Source organism: Myodes glareolus, chromosome 2 (assembly GCF_982192425.1).
Source record: "Myodes glareolus chromosome 2, mMyoGla1.1, whole genome shotgun sequence".
Lineage (NCBI taxonomy): Eukaryota > Metazoa > Chordata > Mammalia > Rodentia > Cricetidae > Myodes > Myodes glareolus.
In genome coordinates, this window is record NC_142027.1 from 5,826,276 (window position 1) to 5,845,740 (window position 19,465).

At 49.4% G+C, this 19,465-nt stretch overlaps 1 protein-coding gene and 1 long non-coding RNA gene across 5 annotated transcripts in view; one reads left to right on the forward strand and one right to left on the reverse strand.

The window, feature by feature from the left end:
- Positions 1 to 18,691, reverse strand: part of LOC125392961 (uncharacterized) — a 44,581-nt gene extending 25,890 nt beyond the window's left edge. Inside the window, exon 1 of the long non-coding RNA XR_015000666.2 lies at positions 18,311 to 18,691. This is a non-coding gene — a long non-coding RNA (uncharacterized LOC125392961). The remainder of the gene's footprint in view (positions 1 to 18,310) is intronic.
- Kcnj6 (potassium inwardly rectifying channel subfamily J member 6) overlaps positions 1 to 19,465 on the forward strand; it is a 243,770-nt gene that overhangs the window by 207,418 nt on the left and 16,887 nt on the right. The window lies entirely within an intron of this gene.

The window sequence follows — 19,465 nt, forward strand, 5'->3', positions numbered from 1 at the left end:
TGCTCCACCTCTACTTCCTGTCTGGCTTTCCCGCCTATATTGCCTGCCTGGCCAATCAGCGTTTTATTAAAATATGATTGAAAGAATACAGATCATTCTCCCGCACCACCAAGTCACCTGTGAATCTGGTTGAAAGACTGGCCCTGACTCAACCAATCAAGACCCTACACTTCCAGTCAGCTGGCAGGAGCCCCCAGGGCAGCAGCACAGCCTGACCTCCTGTGAGGAAGGCAGTGCCAAGCCGTAGCTAGAAACTTTACCAGCAAGTTTCTACACTGCCTCCGAAACATAGGCGTGGAGATAGATGTTCACCTTATAGATGGCTCTAGAAATACAAATTGGGAATCAGGGTAACCGACGGACCTCCAGTCTTTTGAGGGAGAAAAGTTATGGAGGAGGGAGCTTGTTGTTTGGTGCTGCGTGCAGAAGAATCCAAAGGTCTCTAGGGACAATCTTCGGAGTTCAGCTCCTTAGGAGCTCCAGATTTTTGCAATTAGATAATTCTGCCTAGGCAAGGCAAAATTGGTTGCATCCAGGGACTGGGGTGTCAGCAAACCCCTGGAGCAAAAGGCACTACAACCGCTCCTCCCAGAGGTGCAAGCCCTCCCCGCCCCTCCGCGGAGCAAAGACACAGCCAGCAGTCCCTGGCTTTCCAATTCTCCCAGCAGCGTTAGCCAGGCAGAAACCTGGAGCTTAAGACCAGGGACGGTAGATGCGCAGGCGCCAGCACCACCTGGCGGCGCAGCGTCCACACAGCCGGCCCTGACTCGGAACAGATCATTTTACATTGCAGACAGGTCCCTCATAGAACAGGCCTAACATTCCCTCTTTTCTGGGGTTAAATTTGCGCGGTAAGCAGGTCTCTGAAATGTAGCCACCACCTACGAAACTCCAGATGCAAGGGAAGACTGGGTTTTCAGCGAACAGTAGTTCAAAGTGAGCAACAAGCCTGCCGACAGACGCTGGGATAAAATTAAAAAATACAGTCCGCTCACGGCTCCAGGCCCCAGCCCAGGGGGCACTTAGGAAGATGTACAAAAGAGGGTGTCCAGAAGATTCTGCAGCTAAGAGCACTTGCTGCTCTTTCAAAGGACCAGGAGTTCGGTTCCCAGCACTCCCAGTGAGCAGCTCACAAATGTGTGGAATCCCAGCATCAGGGAGTCTGACTCCTTCTGCTTACACACACACACACACACACACACAGAGAGAGAGAGAGAGAGAGAGAGAGAGAGAGAGAGATGCGCACACACCACATGCACACAGACACACACAGAGACATCACATGCACACACAATGCAATAACTGGCATTGGGTAGTTTCAGAGTGGCAAAGTAATGCTAAGCACACCACAGACATTGCCTTCATGCATATACACACATATATACACACACCACAAGCACACATGTGCACGCACACACAATTTAAAGAAAGAAAAAGAGAAAAGAAGGAAGGGAAGGAAGGAGGAAGGGAGGGAGGGAGGGAGGGAGGAAGAGAGAGAGAGAGAGAGGGAGAGAGAGAGAGAGAGAGAGAGAGCAGAGTCAGGCAAAGAGGACCATGTGGGCAAAGCACCAACCAGCAGGGTTTCCTGAGTCTACCAGAAAGTGTAGAGGACAGGGCAAGATGGGGAGCTCTCTGGGAAGAGCACCCCTCGCCTCCCCTTAACCACCTTGAAACTTGTAGACAGAGCCTGCTTGTTGGTATCCCGGACTTCCCACATCAGAAACTGTCCAAACTGCTGGCATCAATTCCCCGCCCTATGTACCACCCAGTGTTTTAGGAAGTAGTCCTCCAGCAGGCAGCATGGGAGGCCACCAGCCCAGTGAGCAGCAGAAGGCTGAGCAGGAAGCGCACAGGAGCAAAGGGGAGCCCTGTGGGGTGGGCAGGTGGACTGCACCCCTGAGGAGGCAGTGCTAAAGCAGACTAGGGAGAAGGTGGGAGCCCTGTAGGCTGCAGGGGCGGGTGTTCTGAGCAGACAGTACAGGAGCGCAGGGACCTGGGGACTGAAGGGTGGCCTGGGAAGGGAATGAGCAACACACGGGGACACAGGTCATTAGCTCCACACTGGGGGAGACTTGCAGTCCTCCGTAAGGACCTGGCTATTGCTCTGAGACTGTCACTGTAAGAGGATCCAGGAGGGATTTTGCACATATTCTGTGCCTGGCTGGCCAGCATCCTGGTTTGTGGGGACTCGGGGGTTTCTGGGACTTGGGATGCTCAGGGCCAAGCTTGGAGTTGTCCTGGGCAACCATGACACAGGGGTCACTGTTTGAGTGGGTGGGATGAGAGGCAGATGAAAGCGATTCCAGGAACCCCCGAGGTCTCACCTGGGGTGTATCTCAGACGGTGACAGATTCTCCCTAGCTGCAGACCCAGACTCACCTGCCCCTACTGTCCCAGTGGCCTCCAGCCAGAGGGGAAGAGACTGCATTGCGGGGGCACCACAGCCGCAAGTCACACCGTGAAAGCAGCCAGGTTAACCCTGTGAGACTGAGTAGATCCCGAGTTTTCTCAAGGCCGCTTCAGGTATAAGCGCTGCCACGGAGGCTCTGTCCTCTCGCGCCCTTCCCTGGTCCGGTTCCTTCTTCCTTCTTCGAAGCTCAGCCCACCTTTTGTAAGCTCTTTCTTGTGACGCTGCCAGCTTGTGAGTCCTCCCTCCTTGCTCTCCCGTTCTGACTCTAAAGTGACCGAATGCACCCATCGGCTTTCTGTGCGGGTCCTGTCATTGCGATGCACAGTGTGTGGGATGAGTCAGATTTAACACACAGGCTAAAGCCGCCAGCGTAGAGGTGGGAGAGGCTCAAGGAGCAGCTTCTCTGAAGGACGCTGCCACCGAAGCACCCATCTGGACCTCGGGCGGGACAGGAACGCCTGGCCTTTGGGGGCTGTGGGGCGTCCATTGAGGGCGCAGGGCGCCGACCCGCACTGGGAAGGCATCCAGCCCTCCGGAAAACTGCAGCCTGGCAGCAGCCCGGCCATGGGGACACTGCAGGCAGTTCTAGCCTCTTCCTGCCTTAGCTCCATTTCCCCCAGTGTCTCCCCTTCCTCTCAACCCTCTCATTTCCTCTTCTCGTTTCATATTCGATAATGACCACAAGTCATTTTAAATGTCTTGAGAAAATTATATTATAAAGGTAATTTAACTAAAAAAAAAAATCACACACACACACACACACACACACACACACACACATTCTTCATTGTCTTTTGATTAAATAAAAAGTCTACAGGAAACGACCAGGGATAGTAAAGTTAAACTAAGCTGGGGATAGAGTATATATCTTGGAACTTTATGAAAAATGTTTTTAATCAAAAAGCAATATCAGAGCACCCAAACCAATGTATGCAAAGGAAGAGAGAGAAATAATGAAGGGCCTGTGGCTTACATAACCAAAAAGTGCCAGGAGGAAGACATGTTAGTCAGCTGGCTTCCCTCCCATCGCTGTGACAGGACGCCAGGGGAAGTCACTTCAAGCCGGAAGAAGGTCCTGTGAATCCAGTGTTTCTGAGACTTCAATTCACGGTTATTTAATCTCATTGCCTCAGGTCCTGCAGCGAGGTAGAAAAGCAGTAGCTCATTGATATTTCATGTGTTTTCATGTGTGTGCTTTGGCTGTTCAGGCGGTTTGCTTATTTCAAAGTGAATTATTACTTTTTTTTTATGTGTGTCTGTGTGTGTGTGCCTGCCTGTAGGATGTGCACAAAAGAAGAGGCCAGAAGAGGGCCTGAAGCTGGGATGGCAGGCAGTTGTGATGCACCAGGCATGGGTGCTAAGACCTGAACTCAGATCCCCTGGAAAAGCTGAGTCGTCTCCCCAGCCACAGATAATTGTTTTTTAATTGTGAGAATTCTGCATATGTCCTAGATGCTAGACCCTTAGCTGACAGATAATTTCAACAATTTTCTCCACTGCCTATGTTTTCCCACGTTCTTGATACTGACCTTTACTGCACAGAACTATCTTTTGATAAGGCCATATCTTGACCAAGTCCTATATTGCTTCTTCTATGAGTTTTATGTCTTTACCTCTCATGCAGAGATGCCTTTTTATATATGGGTGAGGTAAGGGGTAATTATATTTTTATTCTTATTTATTTTTGGGCATGTAGGCACCACTTGTTACAGGGGCACTTGCAAAGAGGCTATTATTTCCTGTTAAATGTTTGTGACATCCTTGTTGGAAACTGAATGGCCATGGATAATTGTCTCTATGTTCAGAATCTCAGCTTTATTACATTGCTACACATGTTAAAAGCCAGAAAGTGACCACTGTGTCTTTGATCAGGATGTGACATATCCTCTTCCTTTCCAGTGTTGCTTCCCGTGTGGGGCTCCCGTGATCTCTTCTTGCTTCAGCCATGTGGGGCTCCCTATGATCCCCTCTTCTTCAGCCATGTGGGGCTCCTGCGATCCCCTCTGAACTGGCTATTGGAATTGTCCCAAGATTGCACTAAAGCCGTACACACTGGGTAGTGCTGCCATCTGAGCAGTATGGAGTCTTCCACTCTGTGAACATAGACTGTCATTCCATTTACCTAGATCTTTTTATCTTCAGCGTTACCTTGCAGTTTTCTGTGTAGGAATCTTTCATTTCCTTAGTGAAGCTTATTTTAGTCTTCAGGAATCTTTTTCTAAAAATACCATTTTCATCTATTGTCTGAGAATGTCACAGATGAATACAGTGTATTTTGATCATATCCGCCTTCCATTCCCTTCCATTTCTCATGGCCCCTCCCCAACATATCACTCTCTCAATTTTCTATCATTATTTAACACTGAGTCCAACAAGCAATGCCCATATTGTATGGTGTGAGTCCACCCCTGGAGCATGGGACAGCCTACTGACATACATGTATGGGTGTGAGTTCATCCCCTGGAGCATGGGACAGCCTACTGACATACATGTATGGGTGTGAGTTCATCCCCTGGAGCATGCGACAGCCTACTGACATATGTGTATGGTGTGAGCCCATCCCCTGGAGCACAGGACAGCCTACTGACATACATGCATGGTGTGAGTTCATCCCCTGGAGCATGCGACAGCCTACTGACATACATGTATGGGTGTGAGCCCATCCCCTGGAGCATGCGACAGCCTACTGATATACATGTATGGGTGTGAGTTCATCCCCTGGAGCACGGGACAGCCTACTGGCATACATGTATGGGTGTGAGTTCATCCCTGGAGCACAGGACAGCCTACTGACATACATGTATGGCGTGAGTTCATCCCCTGGAGCACAGGACAGCCTACTGACATACATGTATGGTGTGAGTTCATCCCCTGGAGCATGCGACAGCCTACTGACATACATGTATGGGTGTGAGCCCATCCCCTGGAGCATGCGACAGCCTACTGACATACATGTATGGGTGTGAGTTCATCCCCTGGAGCACGGGACAGCCTACTGGCATACATGTATGGGTGTGAGTTCATCCCTGGAGCACAGGACAGCCTACTGACATACATGTATGGGTGTGAGCCCATCCCCTGGAGCACAGGACAGCCTACTGATATACATGTATGGTGTGAGTCCACCCCTGGAGCACAGGACAGCCTACTGACATACATGTATGGCGTGAGTTCATCCCCTGGAGCATGCGACAGCCTACTGACATACATGTATGGGTGTGAGCCCATCCCCTGGAGCATGCGACAGCCTACTGACATATATGTATGGGTGTGAGTTCATCCCCTGGAGCACGGGACAGCCTACTGACATACATGTATGATGTGAGTTCATCCCCTGGAGCACGGGACAGCCTACTGACATACATGTATGGGTGTGAATTCATCCCCTGGAGCACGGGACAGCCTACTGACATATTTGTATGGTGTGAGCCCATCCCCTGGAGCACAGGACAGCCTACTGACATACATGTATGGTGTGAGTTCATCCCCTGGAGCACAGGACAGCCTACTGACATACATGTATGGGTGTGAGCCCATCCCCTGGAGCACGGGACAGCCTACTGACATATGTGTATGGGTGTGAGTTCATCCCCTGGAGCACGGGACAGCCTACTGACATATGTGTATGGTGTGAGCCCATCCCCTGGAGCACGGGACAGCCTACTGACATGTATGTATGGTGTGAGTTCATCCCCTGGAGCACGGGACAGCCTACTGACAGTCACACCACTGGAGTAATGATTAGTTTTATATTGATTATGGGAAAGAATCTTAAATGATCTGAAATCTGATGCATGAACTATATACCCTACTTGAGTTTAGTAGAAAACAAATAGTCATTCGCCACTCAACTTATAGAAGAGCTTGTTGATCTCGAAGTCACTTTCTCCTCCCAAGGGATTTAAACCAAGATGTAGGCAAGGGGTGGGGCTTGATCGTGACTTGTTAAACAACTGCTAACTTATGATACTCCTGTCAATGCATTTCTGTTTATTCTTCGAGAAGTGCGTACATGTATACAGTATATTTTGGTAATATCTGCCCCTTACTTTTCCCCTCCACCTCCTCTCAGACCACCATCCTGGCCTGCTCCCAACCTTGCATCCTCTGTTTTTAACCCTCTGAATTAGTGCTGCCCAGATGCACACGGGTGTAGGATGGGGCCACACACCAGAGCATGGATACCAGGAGCCACACCCCTGAAAACAAACAGGTCTCCCTCCACGAGCACCACCAATCACCAAGACCTCCTGAGCTAGAGCCGGAGCCTTGAGAGCCCATCCCTAGCCATAGAGGAATTTCGGGTGCCACGGTCTTGGGTAGGTTTGTGCAGGCAGCCATACTGGGAGCTCGGGAGTGCAATGGTCCAGTCATGTGAAGAAGACAGTGTTTTGCAGCCGTCTTCCTCAGCCTCTAGCTCTTGTAGGGTTTTCTGTCTCCTCCTCTATAATGTCCCCTGTGCCTTTGAGAAGTGTGACGTCGATGTCCCATGGAGGGGGCCTGTCAATCTACTACATGTGATTCCGGGCCTGTCAATCTGAATGTGATCATCATCCAGTCTCAACCTTCAAGCTGTAAAGAGGACCCAATCTAAGGACAGGCTGGGACACCAGAGAACCACAGGACATACTAAGACTGGTGGGCTTCATGAAGGTAAACTGTGTGTCACTTGTGCCAGCTCCCACCCCACAGTGAGGTAACTCTCCGGAGGATGGCAACAGGTGTAGGGGCAAGTCCACACCTCATGACGTTTCCCAGAAAGTCTCGGCCCAACCCTAACATTTCCGACATGGGAAACCAGACGAGACCCGGAGCCTGAGTGATGGCTGGCACCAAGCATACGAATACTAGACTTTGCTGTGCTCACCACACAAACCTGGCAACCTGAGTTCAAGGCCCAGAATCCATGTAAAGATAGGAGAGAACCAGTTCCACCAAGCTGTCCTCTATGACCTCTACATACGTGCATTCACACACACTAATAATAATAATAATAATAATAATAATAATAATAATAATAATAAATTGTGTCCTTTAAAGGGGCATCCATGGGCCCCAATTCCTCTTACATTTTCCCCCATTGTCTGGGCTCAGGAGGCTCCTGCACTCTGGGAAGTTGGTTGGTTCTGGGCTTATGCCCATCCTTGGTTAAGTAGAAAGAGATCAGCTGGGAGAAAGAGAGGAACACATGCTGGGCACACAGCACATCTGGGAAAGGCTACCTAGAAGGTGACCTTTGTACGTGAGTCCCACTAAATCACTACACGGAGCCCCAGGAAGCGGCACCCAGGGGCTTGCAGGAGTCATTAGGAGACTCTGCTGCCCTGCCCAGCATCCTTGGAGCTTTCTGTATCCGCTCCCGTCCTCTCTGGACTTCTGGGAATATCCCTCTCCTCTGGTGTCACTATGCTCTGACATCTGCATCTTTATACAAGAGCTAGAAGGCTGGAGAGGCGGCTCAGAGGTCAAGAGCACTGATTGCTCTTCCAGAGGTGTCCTGAGTTCAATTTCTAGCACCCACAAGGTGGCTCACAACCATCTGTCATAAGACCTGGTGCCTTCTTCTGGCATGCAGACATACATGCAGGCAGAACACTGTGCACATAATAAACAAATAAATCTTTTTTAAAAAACAGTTATAAAAGAAATTTTGGAGAGAGAGAGAACTAGAATGCTCACACTGTCCGTCAGAGAGGACGGGAGGAAGCCAAAAGTGGACAGGCTGAGCGCTGAACTGCAAACCTCAGGAAGAGTCCTCATCTCCACTGTGGCTCTGATGTCTTCCATATGACTACAGCCCAGGCATAGAGTCAAAGCCATAAGATGTCACCTCCCTCGAGTCCAGCAACAGACGAGGAATCTGAGGCAGCAGGCCTGTGTCTACCCAGACTCCACAGACTCCACAGCTAAACCCCGAGGCAGTGGCTAGACCAGGCAAACTAGCCCGGCAGCCGCCCTTCTCTAGTCGTCAGCGTTACTCCTTTGCAAATGTATTCTTTCTCCACCCGCTTACCTGACTTTCGCTCACGTCCTAGCCTGCCAGTACACCTCAAACAGAGACACCATCTGCAGCACGTGGGGGTCCCACGCACCCTGCTGTGAGGTAGGGGCAGCCACTGTCCCCGGACTCGGAAGCACAAGAGCTTTGTGGCCATGCAGCTGTCCTAAAGGCACCTCTGCGTCCCCGCCCCCTTGTCTCACACCCTTTCGACCCCATTGGTGATTTACTCTATGCTATGGTTGGGATCAGCCTCATTTTGGAATGATGTAGTCCAGTCTTTGATGCTGTTTCCAGGAATCCTGGAAAAAAAGCAGAAAGTCGGGACTGCGCATGACTGACTCCAGAGAGGGCCCCGTGGGGGCCCTGCGAGCAGCGTTTTGAAGTAGCTGAAGTAAGATCAGGGCAAACTCAGCTCTAACAGAGCAGTTAAGCAGCCTGTGCTGGGAAACTATTTTAAAAAAATGATTTGAAAAGTGACTTAGGAGTATTCCCTGCTTGGTTTCTGGCTAATGTAAACACTGAAAACAGATTAATCTGTGGGGAGGAGGGAGGAGTTTTATGTTCTGAATGTGGGCGCCAACATTTCCAGGAAGGGACTTCGTGTCTGGGGGACAGAAGGGAAATGGGGGGGGGGGGTGGAGGGGGGGACCTGGGCAGGGGAAGTTCTGGGCATGTACTGGGCTCTGCTCCTAGGCAGCTGAGAGGCTCAGCACCTGTGACTGCTGCCTCTGTTTCCCCATCCGAGCCAGGAGTTGCCTCTGAAGGAAAGCTTTGTGTGGCTTGGCAGCCTTTGGCCGGGTCGTGCTTTCTCTGCCTATGCGTCCGTCTCTGGTGCGTGCCTTCCGGGTGTACTGGGGAAGGTACAGTAACCTAGAGTGTGTTCCTGCTTTAACCATTATACAGACGAGCCAAAACAGAAAAATCTCTCTATCGTCACCACCCACTTCTGCAGGGCTTTCTAAATCCATCGAAAGTCGCACACAAACAGCCCTTCTGCCTGCTGCACCGTCCCAGCAAATGAGAACCCCTTCTCAATGTTCTGCACTGCAGATATTTTAGGACAGGCTTTCAACGGCTGCGGCTGCGCAGTAACAGAAGCTTACGGAGCAGGCTGGCGATCGTGGGTCGGTGATTCCAAGAGGCGTCAGCTTTCTCATCGCTACTAAATTGCAATGTCATGCTTATCTTCAGGGACCAAATGCTTCCATCTCTCCATTAAATTCGCTGTGCTTCCCTGTCAGACGCCGGCACTGGCCCCGAACTTGCTTTTATTTTCCACTTAATCTGCAAAATGAATGTTTCGGTCATGCTGTGTGTGACCACTATGACATCGGTTAATTTGGCCCCGACTACAGATGGCCATGGTCCCTGCTCTACTGCCCCTGCTCCAAATGCATGGTGGCCGCTCTGTCCTGCTTGTGGTGGTCTTGGACACACACTTACAGAAACTAGGGCCTTGTCCCAAGGAAAATAGCCATGTTTCAAAAATGAGTCTCTACGTCTAAGCTGTTTTAACATGGTGAAGTGAGCTTTGGGGGGGTCTCCAGTTCTGAATACAAATCCTGGCCTACCACCCTCACTGTTTGCAATCACCATAGGAAAAATACAATCAAACCATTATAAAATACCAGCTTCAGAAGATATCATTTGCCCCCAGAGAACTTGGTATCCCAGAGACTTTTCCAACTCAGGTTTTATTATACATGGGTCACTCAAGAAAATGACAGCTGGGCTTCTCTGCCTTCTATTTTCTGCTTCAGTTAACTAGCTTTTTCATCCATAATAAGATGCAAAATTAGAGGAGGGTGATTTTTACGTCAGGGTCACCCACTGTTCACTGTTGAGCCTGATAGATCCCCAGCTTAGACCTGGATTAGTGAGGGAGAAGAGAAGGAGGAAAAGGCAGTGTTAAGATCCACGTCCAGCCTGAACAGAAGCCTAGCTCATAGCGCAGGGCTGAGCTGCACCCAGGTGAAGATACGGCAAATTCTGCCGACCTCAGAATCGCTCATCCCCGTATGAAGTCAGAGATTTCTGCCTAGAGCCCCTTGCAGAAGCATGCAGGGACAGAACAGAGCTCCAGCCAGGCCTCCTTCCTCTCTGCTACCCTTACTTCCCAGCTTATCCACAAAGGGTCCTCAGGAGGCAGGTAGGAGCCATCCCTAGGAAGGAGGCCAGCAATTCTTCCACAGTCTCTGTCCCCCAGGAAGTAGGTCCCACACCACCAACCCTATAATTCCAATCTGCAGGTCTCAGTACAGGGTCATTGTGGACCCAGGTGCCTGGGGATTGATCAGACATGGGCCTGGGTTCTGAATGGACTGGTCTCAGGCCTTCAGCTCATCTGATTGGGTTGTTCCAGTCTCTTCCAACAGGGAGAAGAAAACAAGAACAAAAGCCTTCCTACATCCCCAAAGCAGAGAGATGGGGACCAGGGGGACATGTAATACTTAGCTCTCCTTCCAAGTCAGCTCTGAGTACAGCAACCCAGCCCAAGACCAGCCAGGCCTGGTCTACTCTACAGGCCGCTGTCCGTAGAGCACATTGAGATGGAACAAGATTCTTGGGTCCAAAGTTGCCCCTGCCACATTTTCCCCTACAGAGGGCAAAGAAGAAAAGGGGCTGTATTTGGTTAAGGAGATGGGGCCAGACACTCGCAGGGTGGAGGGCCAAAGGCAAGACAGCTGGTTGGGATGCCAAGGTAAGTTCCTCATATTCACGAGGAGTCTGAAGACAGTGGGACAGAAAGATGTCTTGCAGATCTCATGGACCCTTGCATGACGGGACCACAACAGTCAGACGAGGTGCTAATGGCTGAGAGCATGCACCCTTTAATAGGGTGTGGACAGGGGAAGAGTGGCAGCTGGAGACAGCGTGGGTGCTCCATCCAGGAGCGGCACAGCCATGCTGCTCTGCATCCAGCCACCAGCCTCTGCAGCCACCGATGTAACATGGCCCCACCACAACTGACCCGTCCTTAGGGAGTACTCCCCACAGGCCATGGGAGCCCCAAGAGAGAAACTGAGGCAGTGAGGTCATGGTATGGTCCACTGCTGTGTTCCTGGGATCAGGGGACCTGCGTGAGTGAGAGAGAGACCCGTCGCCATGCTGGACACTGGAGTCGGTCTTACTTCTCTGGTGACGTGAGCCAGAGTCCCAGCTCAGGAACGCTGAGGGGAAGTGCTGCTCCACCAAGGGATCAGGGCTGATGGAGAACTACTTAGCTTCTGCTGATAGCTAGGGAAGTCCCCTGAGCAAAACAGGGTTCTCAGAGCCAATATAACCTGAATCTAAGACCATATGTGCAAGTAAGACTTTCCACTTGGTAAATACTCTCTGCATCATTCCTTGGCCATGCCCTCTCTCCAACGTCAACGTCACTCACACACACACACACACACACACATACACGCACACACATACACGTACACACACACATACACACACACATACACGCACACACATACACACACACTACATATATACTCACACACATTACACATACATATACTACATATATAAACACACTACATATATACACACACTCACTCACACACACCCAAACACACACTTCACAAGGAGCACAAAACTTCTGGGCAGGAACCAGGCATGTGTCTTCTAGAAGATCTCATAGACTCCAATACAGAAGAATGGTAGAACCCCAACAATTCAATGTTGTAGCACAAATAATAAAAACCCAGAGACAGAAATTGGAGTTCAACCCAAAAACCAGAAAAACAAAGCAGCCAAGCAGCTACAGAAGTCTTACCTCTACCAAGGCTGGGCAAACTTAAAAAAAGAAAGAAAGAAAGAAAGAAAGAAAGAAAGAAAGAAAGAAAGAAAGAAAGAAAAAAAGAAAGAAAGAAAGACAGCCTCTCTCTTCTCTCATTTTATATTTCCTCTAGTGCTGGGATTAAAGGTGTGAGCTGCCACCACCTGGATATGTTTCTGCTTTGATCTTGTGTTCCCAGGGTGGCCTTGAACTCACAGAGATCCATCTGTCTCTGTCTCCCAAATTCTGGAATTAAAGGTGTGTGCTACCATTGTCTGACCTTTAGTGGCTTTAGCTTTGCCTCTGGTCTTGAGGCAAGATTTATTTATGAAAATACAAATAATATACCACTACATAATGCAGTGCTAATGGCCATGGGACCTCCGATAGAGAAGACCTGTAGAACCCCAACAGCTGGAGGATGTGCTAACAGCCAGTGGGGCAGCTTCACGAGGAAAGGGACAGTTACAATTTCTAAGTTGTTGATTTTTTTATTTTTTTAAAACATTTATTTTGTGCATGTGTACATGTACACGTGTGTGTATGTGTGTGTGTGTGTGTGTGTGTGTGTGTGTGTGTGTGTGTGTGTGTGTGTATGCATGTGAGCTCAGCTGTCTATGGAAGCCAGAAAAAGGGCATCAGATCTCCTGGAGCTGGAGTTACAGGTGCTTCTACATCATCCTCAGTGTACCCACTGAGGGACCAAACTCCAGTCCTCTGCAAGAGTGGCAAGCGTTCTTAACCACTGAGCCATCTCTTTAGCCCCATAATTTATTCATTCTTTTGTCCCCAAATCTGACTCAGATGCTAAGTGTGGATGCTTACTAAATTACAGACTTTCGACATATATATATGTATGTCTCAGAAAATACATATCTCACCTGATTCCTGAGGCACTTCAAAATAAGAGAGAGTCACGTGCTGTGGACTCCACTGTGTTCTCCACATCCACGTTGCTGTCAAGGATTACCAAGTGTCAAGTACTATCAAGTATAACGGTAGTATACTAGCTACCGTTAAGTATTTATTGGGCTCTGTATGTCAAAGATAAAAGTCCTATTGAAGTAAACTAGTTAGGGAACAAAACTCGTGTACAAAAATGTACCAAGTCAACAGATTTACTAAAATCCAGGGATGACGGCCTAGTTGAGGAGACACAACTTCCATCAAATCTGTGTTGATAACAGTAATGGGTCAAAGGAAAGCTAGTCAGCGGGAAGGCAACCTGCAGGCTATGTGATGGCCGCCAGCAGTCTGTATAGTTCACAGACGAGTTAGGGCAACAGACCGAAAAATGGTCAGGATGCTCGGGTGCCAGCTAGAACTTCCTCAGCCAGGGACAGCAAGGTCCTTCAGGGAGGAAACGGCCAGAAAGGAAGCGTGGGGGCTGCTGCCCACTTCCCAGAAGCCGTGACAAGACACAGCAGGTCTTCTGTGGTGCACACCACAGAAACACAGGAAACACGACACTCTCCCTTCACATTTAATTTACAGTCCATCCCTGTGCTGAGGTTCAGGCCAGTGACTCAAGCTTTTGCAAGGCACCCAGCAAGTGAGTCACTTAGGGGTGCTTACTGCCTAAGCCTCAGTTTCTTGACTCCTCCCTGCCCAGACCCACCTGGCCTCAGCAGAGAGCTCCGGAAATGCCCGGAGGGAGTGGCCAGCAGACATTCCACATTTGGCTTCATGCCACAAATCTTGGCAGAGTCTTTCTGCATTACCTAGGAGATGTAGATGGGTACACCCAATCCTTCCCCACAGTCCTTGACTAATGCAGTCTCTAGGGATGTGGGAGACAGGTCAATGGGTTCTCCTCTTCCTGTCGGAGGAACTGGCACTTTTGCAAAATCCAAACTCCTTCTGAGAGCCTGGGTCAGAAAGATCAGGGGCTCCCCAGTCAGTAGAATGGTGGGATTATATTTGGAAAACTGTCAGCCGCCGGGTGAGGGCCACCTCCATAACTGTGACCATGGGTCACAGCTCGCAGTCAATTAAATGTTTAATTTTCTTTTAGCTTTTTTTTTTCTAACATCTATCCCAGGAAAATACTGTCAGGTGAAAAGTGGCATCTCTTCTCCCTCAGAAACAAGACTAGAAACAAGTGAACGAGTGCCAAAGGCCCAACACTATCCAGCTAAATGTTCCAAACCCCAGTCTGCACAGACCGCAATGGTCCCACAAGGAGCAAGAAAACCTCTGTGCAAACAAATGCATTTAATCAGATCTAGGTAAGAACCTGACATACTTTGCAGGACCAGAATATGTAGGCATACCCACTGATGGAGTAAGTCCATGAACTTTGTGCATTGTGGTCAGTGTATCAGAAGAGGTTGTTTAAGAGTGGGGACTCAGTTCGCAACACTGGGGATAGCATCAGGCAGGTCAGAAGGCAGAAGAGATGAGGGCAGTCGGGCATGTGCCTTCAGGTCGTTTCCATGAGAAGGAGTTGATGGCTTTACTGGTTTAGGATTGTGTCAGGAGATTCTGAATAACACTGCCTTCCCCAGGCCATTTGACACTTGGCCCTGGGGTGACCAGAGCAGGTGTGTAGTGGCCCAGACCATGAGAACTCATAATGGAGGAGGTTGTAGAGACGTGGGTTCTGGAATGGACAGTTTGCATCTGTGGACATCTGCAATCCTGTGGATAAGTTCAACGCTGCCTCTAGCAATAGGATCAGCAAAAGTCTACATGTGAAAGAATCAGAACACGGAAAGCAAAAGCATTGCCTTAGTCTGGTGATGGAGCGTCAGGCTCTGGTGGTTTGGACGAGCTGTCCCTCACAGTCTCGGTCCCCACTGGAGGGCTGTTTGCGGGGGTTGAAGAGGCACGGTCTTGCTGAAGGAAGTGTGTCCCTACAGGCAGACTTTGAGAGTTAAAGGCCAGTGTCATATCTAGTTCACAGCCTCAGCTGTGTTCTTTCAGTGTGGAGCCCTCAGCTTCTGCTCCGGCTGACATGCCTGCTGCTTCCCACCATGATAGACTCTCATCGCTCGGGAGCCGTAAACCAAATAAACTCTTTCTTAGTTAGTTACCTCAGTCCTGCTGCCTTTTCACAGCAGCAGAGACATAACCAATACACAAGCTTATTCTGAAACACCGCTCCCCTGTCCTGTACACAAGCACAGGCACACACACACACATACCATAGACACACACACACATACACGTGTACACATTCACACAGACATACACATACCACACATACACACATGTATACATTCGCACACGCCCCTCAATCACATCTTTAGAAAGACCGGAGTCTTTATGAGCTCAAAGAGAGAGGAACTAAAACCCTGAGCTCAAATCAGCACCTTCAAGCTCGAATAAGCATAATGACAGCCGCCTGCGCTTCCTAACTACATCCTGAAGACGCTAAACGAGCTGTGTGTGCGGGACACTTGTGCATTGCACCACCTACTTCACAATCCCTATCAGGGAGAGATGGGAAGGTGCCACCCTTCTCTTTAATCTGATCTATGCAGTCTGCGCACCACTGCAGACATGCTACTATGCCCACTGCTGCAGATATGCTACTGTGCCCCACTGCAGACATGCTACTGTGCCCCACTGCAGACATGCTACTGTGCCCACCGCTGCAGACATGCTACTGTGCCCACCGCTGCAGACATGCTACTGTGCCCACCGCTGCAGACATGCTACTGTGCCCACCGCTGCAGACATGCTACTGTGCCCCCCGCTGCAGACATGCTACTGTGCCCACCGCTGCAGACATGCTATTGTGCCCACTGCTGCAGGCATGCTACTGTACCCACCACTGCAGACATGCTACGTGCCCACTGCCTGGGTCCTCACACGACCTCCTCCCTGTATGCCTGGGCAGGAAGAGGATGCCCACGTTCTGGGGTCTCTCCCCTTCTTTTTTTAATCTGTTAATTTTTTAAACAGGGTCTCATCTTGTGTAGCCCAGGATGGCCTGGAACTCACAGTATAGTCAAGAATGACTTTGAACTTCTGGTCCCCCCTGCCCCCACCTCCCAAGTGCTACAATCATAGACATATGCCAGCATGCCTACCTTTTCCTCTATTAAAGAGATGATAAGGGTAGTGGACCAATCCTGCAAGACCCTATCACCATATACACTCAGAGTTTCAAGACATGACGTTTAGAATCACATCTCTGAGCCCACTGTGCTGGGCTGTCCCCAGCTCCTTAACCTCTCTCTATTGAGCCTATTCCTCTGTGGACTAGCGATGGCTGCAGCATCCACTCAGGGGTCTGTTACAAGGATCAGATGACTCATGCATGCAAGACAGAGCTCATCTCCCAGGGATCAAGCCACAGTCTGAGTGGTCACGGCCCAGCAATTGGATTCGAGTTTCCCTGGATGGCGTGTTCCACCATGGAAGTGGCTATAGGAACTTTCAAGAATGGAAGGCAGTTGGAAATCAGAGCTCAACCCAGCACACCGGTGGTACAGTGGCCAAATGAGTATCGGCCAAGCAGGGGAACTCTACAGTCCTCAGAGGCCATCTGATAATGCTCTTAGCTTTTGAGTTAGTAGAAGCTAGTGGCCTGCTAAGTTAATACAACCAAAACCGCTACCTAATAGCGGCAATGTTGTTTGGTCAACAAAGAGGCTGGCAATAATTGGCTATTATGGGGACCAAGATAATCCGAGATAGTTCAGGCTTTTAATCTGCAATAGTCCAACTCTTCACAATCATTCAGTTCTAGACAGGCAATCATTCTGTAGAATCTCCAGCCCAGATGTGGTGCCAGGGAACATTGGTTCACAGCAGCCAGTTCCCGGTTCACAGCAGCCAGTACACAGTTCCCAGTACACAGCAGCCAGTACCCCGGTTCACAGCATTATTACTTGATTCGGTATTCAGATTATGATTCTATCAATGGCTTTCTCAGAGTAAGAATGCGGATACAGAATGTCTTTCCTTGGGCCATTTTAAAGACATGCATTTGGTTTGTTTCCGCATGGTGCAAATCAGCCACCACGGACCCCCGGGTTAGAAAAGGCGTGGTGTGCTTTGAAGGCCCTGGGAGAGCGCAGTGAGCATGGAAGGGACCCTGAGCCTGAGCATTAGCAGGGCTGACCACCTCAAGATAGATTCAGCTATGTCCACATCCTTGTGTTGATTACACTGCCCTGCTTCCCTCTGACACCAGGCTCAGCGAGTCACCAATGCCTTTCCCCGACAGTCTCAGCCCAGCACTGAGACGCCAGCTGTGTACAACTTTATGGGCTGTGCTGACTGGGAGCAGCTCTTCCTGAGATGGGCAGGAGGGAAGCGGGAAAAGCAAATGGCCTGTCACAAAGCCTGGTCCGTGAAGCAGACAGCAAGGCGTCTGTGACGAGCCCTCTTCATTGTGAAATGTCAGCAATGTGGATCTATTTTATGTTATCCAGAAGTGAAGCGGTCTATTCTACTGCGATCTTGTTCGCTAGGCAGATTTGAAGCATTATCTGTGTGCTGCTGACACCTCTGGCTGTGCCCCAGGGGCTGTCTCAGGATGGCTTTTATCACGTCGCTAGTCTACACGCAGACCTCTCTCCCACCGTAACTTGTCACTGGATCTAGCCTCACCTGCTAAATTTAAATTGTGCAGGGTCTACCCCAGTGTTTGACCATGGACTCCTTAGCTACATGTCTGTGTGGTTTTATGGCTCTGAGATGGAGTGAGCTTATACTGCTCATCCGTGTGGTTTTATCTGGAAATTAAGTGGATGCCCAAAGACAGCCTGCTTCCACATACTTCTCTAAAACACTTGGGAGACCCACTAGGGACTCAGAGAAGTTCTCAGCAAAGAAACTGTAAGATTAAATAATATTTAGAAAAATGAGGCAGGAGCGTTGGTTTAGTCTATAAAGTGCTTCTTGCACAAGCGTGAGGACTGAATTCAGTCCCCAGCAATCACATGAGAAATAAGATAAAAATTCAGGCATGGCGGTGCATGTCTGCAGTCCCCATGTAGGGGAAGCGGACAGGTGGATCCCTGAGGATTGCTGGCAGTCAGTCTAGCCAAACTGGTGAGCTCCAGGCTTGGTGAGAAACCCTGCCTCGTAAAGTAAGGTGGAAGCGCGGTACTTTCAATCCTCCCTCTCCCGCGCAACTCCTACCGTGCTCCCACCCCTCTCAAATCCTTACCTCTTTAATTACAACTGTTGACATCCATGTATACACCTACATGTGGACTTCTTTTGCTGACTGTCTGTCTGATGTGAGAGTCTAGCCGGCCGTGTTGAGTGGAAGCGCGGTTGCTTTTGTTGTTTTCTCGTTTTTGTTGACCAGGTCCAGAGTTGATAGGCAGCATTGCGGATCCTCTGCCGACTTCCAGTTACAGGGACAGCGATGATCAAATTCAACCAGGGAAACCTGTGAATGTGGCTGGGTCTGCCTGGGCAGGTGTGACGGTTACACTATCAGGGCTGAGCCTTTCCAGGCTGTTAGGATGGCACAGACCACACACTTCTGAACGACTGTTACTGGGGAGATAAGCTATGGTATATATAATGAAGCAGAACTGTTACCAAATAATGTATGCTTCAGAAAATTATACTGTCAAAAAAATGCATTTCCTTCATAGTTCTCTACACCAGCATCTATTTCTTCTTGTGGATTTAAGTTATCACCCAGATTCCCTGTGTTTCCCTTCATAATCCCACGCAGTGCAAAGCTGCCAGCAATGACCCGTCTCCATTTGTGCTCACTGAATGTCTTCATTCCTCCTTCATTTTGTGAAGGATAGTTTTTGCTGGGTATAGAATTCTTGGTTACCAATCTCTCTTCTTTCAGTATTTTGAAAACTGTTTCCTCATTGCCTGTTCTGGAGTGTCCACCAGAGAAGAATGCTCAGTCATGGGTGTAATCCAATAGAAAATCTTCACTAGCCTGCTGGTGACTAGCAGGACCCTAGTGGAGCACAGGCCTTTCACAGGGTGAGCTTTGTAAACACACAAACTCTACCCTGAGCCGACGTACTTCAGTTAACAAGAACAGTTAGCCAGAAGTGGAACTAGAGAAGCTAAAAAGCAAGGTTAGTACATTTAGAGACTTTCCCAGAACTATAAACTTAGATGGATTAGGTCTTTGTTTTCATTCTGTAAGGGTCTCTGAGTCTCGGGATATCAATGTCTATGGAGATGTGTGGATAGATTGTGTGTGGAGAGGATGCATTGCCACTGTGTGTGAGAGGCAGTCAAAAGACAGTTTTATGGAGTCAGTAATCTCCCACGTCTACATGGGATCTGGGGGGTTGAACTCAGTTTGCCAGTCTTAGAAAGTCCTAGAATTTCATGGCAT